Here is a 6,376-nt window from a genome sequence, read left to right on the forward strand (position 1 = left end):
TGAGTTAGGGGGGAAATGCCAGGACTCCTACTGCTCTGCAATAGGAGAACCAGAAGCCCCTCTCCCTTCTCTTCACTGTCTTGACCCTCACCAGGACCTGAGAACTAAAGGGGACAAAATTGCTTTTCACGATTCTTGGTTGGGGTTTTTTGCTTTTCCATATTTTGCATATTTCTGCCTCTGAAACTAAAGGAAAAAAATCACCTCAGCTTCTGGCACTGATGCTGGAAAATCATATTTATGTTTCCTTTTTTTAATTTTTGATGCTATTCTAAGGATATAAATCTGTGCTGTCATTACAGTGGCCTGTAATGTAGCGATGTGGGTCACTGATGATGGGACCTGAGACAGACCATTACACTTCCGTGTTGACCACCTATTCCAATTACTCCCTTTCTCCCATTCTTCTCTCATGAATTTTCTCTAAGGATTTCATTGGGTGGTAGAATCTTCCTTTTAAGGACTCTCTGGCTCTTCATGCCCCTTCCCCAGGTCCATCAAACTGGGAGATCCCCAGCCTCACAAATTCTCTCATTTGTCTAGCCATTCTAGGGGGCAGCCATACCTTTCTTGTTTGTCTATTGTGTGCTGTTGATTCAATTTTGACTGATAGCAACCCCATGTGGCAGAATACCCTCTTATTCATAGCAGTATTAAAAAAAAAAAACACCAGTGCTGTTGAGTCAATTCCGACACATAGCAACCCTATAGGACAGAGTAGAACTGCCCCATAGAGTTTCCAAGGGGCATATCAGTATACAGAGCACTCATACACTGTCTTCTCCATAATGGTTATTCTCAGGGGTGTGTCTGTTACTGGAACCACCACAACACAACCTGATTTGTAGTATTTGTCAATTCTGTGGTATAAATGCTCCTACCATGGAGGATTTCAAACTACCAAAAGTTTAACCACAGGCTTCCAAAATTCCTGAATATTTAACAATCAGCTTTCACAAACTGGTGTGAGCTGGCTCCAGCACACACTTATTCTTGGAATTTTTGAGAAATAAATAAAGAATTAGCGCAGGAGAGTAGGTTTGTAAGGATGTAGATGAAAGAAGAGAGATAAATTCAGTGTCCTATTCAGACAGACAGGAATAGATGCTACGAGCTCCAGACTATGAGAAGACTTCAATGTTCTTCTCAAATTAATTAGACAGGAATCTTAGACCTTCAAATCATGGTCCTGGTTCTACAGAATTATATCCACATCTTTCAAAAAATTGACAAATCCATTTATTTCAAGACATTCTGTATTCAGGGGTTGAAAATTTTTGGGAAAAGGGGAATATTTCCAGCTCCCCTGGCATTATTACAATAGAGGCACAGGCTGTGTTCTTTTCCAAGTGAGGTGTGAGGAATCATGAATATTATGTTGATTTTTTGCATGCTTTCTCTAGTTTTAGAAGCTCAGCACAAAGTTGACTAAATCAAATCTGGTGTTACACATATTTTCTGTACACAAGAGATGAAAATGTACACTTATCTCATTGATTAACATTGAGAGTCCTGTTTAGTGTAGGGGACATTATAAGTTGTTTGAGCTAAGAGCAGAGTCACAGACGGCCATGAGACTTAGCTACTTAGAAATTTATGTAAAGGTGACGTATATTCCATTCCTTGCTTCCATGAAGCATTTATCAAATACGCCCAACACTGACTTTCAACCTGAGCTAGTGGATTAGAAGAAAGGTCTAAGTGCTGAATGCATTTGATGTACGATAGCCACAGATTAGCGTCCGCTTTTTACTTATAGCTTTCTGTTCTTCAATACATGTAATAGCCGATATCTTCGTCACATTTAAGTCCGTTACTTCTTAAGTGGAGCTGTACCTAATCAATCACCCAGTTTAAGTTTACCAACCCTCAGCTGTCCCTAACTCCCTTCACTGCTTCATATTTCTCTATAGCAGACAGCTTCATCTAACATAATCTATTTTACTAATTTATTTCTGCTTACTTTTTCTACTAGAAAAATAAGCTCCATTATGAAAATGAAAACAAAGAAAGAAAAAGCAAACCTGTTGCTTGCCATCAAGATGTTTTCAACTCATAGTTCCCTTATAGGACAGAGTAGAATTGCCCCACAGGGTTTCTAAGGAGTGCTGATGGATTCAAACTGCTGACCTTGTGATTGGCAGCCGAACGCTTAAACTCTGCACCACCAGGAGTATTATTTTTCAATTGTTTATTAGATAATCCTAAGAACCTAAATTCTTGCCTGGCACTGGGTAAGCAGTCAATTAATACATCTTAAATTAAAGAATGCCTAATTTAATGCATTAGACAACTCAATAGGAAGTCAGAGGAGCAGAATAGAGGATTGGAATGCGGAGTGGGGGAGATGGAGGAAAATGCAATTGACACCAATATAGTTGAAGAAAAATCAGACAAAAGAATTTTAAAAAATGAAGAAAACCTAAGAATCATGTGGGACTCTATCAAGAAGAATAACTTGCATGTGATTGGAGTTCCAGAACAAGGAGGGATAACAGAAAATACAGAGAGAATAGCTGAAGATCTGTTGACACAAAACTTCCCTGACATCATGAAAGATAAAAGGATATCTATCCAAGATGCTCATCAAACCCCATGTAAGATTGATCCAAAAAGAAAATCACCAAGACATATTATCATCAAACTTGCCAAAACCAAAGAGAAAGAGAAAATCTGAAGAGCAGCCAGGGATAAAAGAAAGGTCTCCTACAAAGAAGAATCAATAAGAATAAGTTCAGACTACTCAGCAGAAACCATGCAGGCAAGAAGGCAATGGGATGACATATACAGAGCACTGAAGGAGAAAAACTGCCAGCCAAGGATCATATATCCAGCAAAACTCTCTCTCAAATATGAAGGTGAAATTAAAACATTTACAGATAAACACAAGCTTAGAGAATTTGCAAAAATCAAACCAAAGCCAAAAGAAATACTAAAGGAAATTGTTTGGTGAGAAAATCAATAACATCACACAACAACACAACACAAAGACACAGAACAGAACATCCTGATATCAACTCAAATAAGGAAATCACAAAAACAAATTAAGATTAATTTTAAAAAGAAAAAAATGCTCAAAACAGGGAATCATTGAAGTCATTATGTAAAAGATCAAAATAATCAAAAAGAGGGACTAAATGCAGGCGGCATACAACTGCCATATGGAGAGGAAAACAAGGCGATATAGGATGAAACAAGTTAGGTTTTTACTTAGAAAAATAGGGGCAAATATGAAGGTAACCACAAAGAGCTCTAACAATTCCATAACTCAAAGTAAAAACCAAGAAAAACATAACGACTCAGCAAACATAAATTTGACTACTATGAAAGTGAGGAACACACAATTCACAAAGAAAAACCTCTCAGCACAAAAAAGTAAGTGGAAAAATGAAATTGTCAACAACACACACAAAAAGGCATCAAAATGACAGCACTAAACACATTCTTATCTATAATTACACTGAATGTAAATGGACTAAATGTACAATAAAGAGACAGACAGTCTCAGACTGGATAAAGAAACACGATCCGTCTTTACGCTGCCTACAAGAGACACACCTTAGACTTAGAGACACAAACAAACAAAAACTCAAAGGATGGAAAAAAAAATATATCAAGCAAACAACAATCAAAAAAAGCACGAGTAGCAAATTAATTTCTGACAAAATAGACTTCAAAGTTAAATCTACCACAAAGGATAAAGAAGGACACTACATAATGATTAAAGGGACAATTGACCAGGAAGATATAACCATATTAAATATTTATGCACCCAATGACAGGGCTGCAAGATACATGAAACAAACTTGAACAGAACTGAAAAGTGACATAGACACCTCCACAATTATAGTAGGAGACTTCAACACACCACTTTCGAAGAAGGATAGGACTTCCAGAAAGAAGCTCAATAGAGACACGGAAGACCTAATTGCTACAATCAACCTACCTGACCTCATAGACCTATGCAGAACACTCCACCCAACAGCTGCAAAGTATAATTTTTTTCTAGTGCACATGGAACATTCTCTAGAATAGATCACATATTAAGTCATAAAACAAACCTCTGCAGAATCCAAAACACTGAAATATTACAAAGCATCTTCTCAGACCACAAGGCCATAAACATGGAAATCAATAACAGAAAAATCAGGGGAAAGAAATCAAATACTTGGAAACCGAACAATACCATGCTCAAAAAAGACTGGGTTATAGAAGACATTAAGGAGGGAATAAAGAAATTCATAGAATGCAACGAGAATGAAAACACTTTCTATCAAAACCTCTGGGACACGCAAAAGCAGTGCTCAGAGGTCAATTTATATCGATAAATGCACACATACAAAAAAAAAGAAAGAGCCAAAATCAGAGAAATGTCCCTACAGCTTGAACAAATAGAAAGCGAGCAACGAAAGAATCCATCAGACACCAGAAGAAAACAAATAATAAAAGTTAGAGCTGAACTAAATGAATTAGAGAACAGAAAAACAATTGAAAGAAATAACAAAGTCAAAAGCTGGTTCTCTGAAAAAATTAACAAAATAGATAACCCTTTGAACAGACTGACCAAAGAAATAAAGGAAAGGAAACAAATAACCCAAATAAGAGACGAGATGGGACATATCACAACAGACCCAAATGAAATTAAAAGAATCATATCAGATTATTACGAAAAATTGTAGTCTAACAAATTTGCAAACCTAGAAGAAATGGATGAATTCCTAGAAAAACACTACCTACCTAAACTAACACAATCAGAAGTAGAACAACTAAATAGACCCATAACAAAAAAAGAGATTGAAACAGTAATAAAAAACTCCCAACAAAAAAAAAAGCCCTGGCCCAGAAGGCTTTACTGCAGAGTTCTACCAAACTTTCAGAGAAGAGTTAACACCACTACTAGTAAAGGTATTTCAAAGCATAGAAAATGATGGAATACTACCTAACTCATTCTATGAAGCCACCATATCCCTGATACCAAAACCAGGTAAAGACACCACAAAAAAGGGAAATTATAGACCTATATCCCTCATGAACATAGATGCAAAAATCCTCAACAAAATTCTAGCCAATAGAATTCAACAACATATCAAAAAAATAATCCACCACGACCAAGTGGGATTTATACCAGGTATGCAAGGTGGGTTTAATATTAGAATAACCATTAACGTAATCCACCATATAAATAAAACAAAAGACAAAAACCACATGATCTTATCAATTGATGCAGAAAAGGCATTTGACAAAGTCCAACACCCATTCATGATAAAACCTCTCAGCAAAATAGGAATTGAAGGAAAATCCCTCAACATAATAAAGGGCATCTATACAAAGCCAAAGCCGACATCATTCTAAATGGAGAGAGCTTAAAAGCATTTCCCCTGAGAACGGGAACCAGACAAGGATGCCCTTTAACACCCCTCTTAATTTATACAAAGCCAAAGCCGACATCATTCTAAATGGAGAGAGCTTAAAAGCATTTCCCTTGAGAACGGGAACCAGACAAGAATGCCCTTTAACACTGCTCTTATTAACATTGTGCTAGAGGTCCTAGTCAGAGGAATTAGGCTACACAAAGAAATAAAGGGCATCCAGATTGGCAAGGAAGAAGTAAAATTATCTCTATTTGCAGATGACATGATCTTATACACAGAAAACCCTAAGGAATCCTCCAGAAAACTACTGAAACTAATAGAAGAGTTTAGCAAAGTTTCAGGTTACAAGATAAACATACAAAAATCACTTGGATTCCTCTACATCAACAAAAAAAACATCGAAGAGGAAACCACCAAATCAATACCATTCACAATAGCCCCCAAGAAGATAAAATACTTAGGAATAAATCTTGCCAAAGATGTAAAAGACCTATTCAAAGAAACTACAAAGTACTAGTGCAAGAAACTAAAACGGACCTACATAAGTGGAAAAACATACCTTGCTCATGGATAGGAAGACTTAACAGTGTAAAAAATGTCTATTCTACCAAAAGCCATGTATACATACAATGCATTTCCGATCCAAATTCCAATGTCATTTTTTAAAGTGATGGAGAAACAAATCACCAACTTCATATGGAAAGGAAAGAAGCCCCGGATAAGTAAAGCAATACTGAAAAAGAAGAAGAAAGTGGGAGGCCTCACTCTACCTGATTTTAGAACATATTATACAGCCAGAGTAGTCGAAACAGCCTGGTACTGGTACAACAACAGGCAAATAGACCAATGGAACAGAATTGAAAACCCAGATATAAATCCATCCACATATGAGCAGCTGATATTTGACCAAAGCCCAGTGTCAGTTAATTGGGGAAAAGATAGTCTTTTTAACAAATGGTGCTGGCATAACTGGATATCCATTTGCAAAAAAAATGAAACAGGAC

The sequence above is a fragment of the Loxodonta africana genome, chromosome 1 (genome assembly GCF_030014295.1).
Source record: "Loxodonta africana isolate mLoxAfr1 chromosome 1, mLoxAfr1.hap2, whole genome shotgun sequence".
In the NCBI taxonomy this organism is placed as follows: Eukaryota; Metazoa; Chordata; class Mammalia; order Proboscidea; family Elephantidae; genus Loxodonta; species Loxodonta africana.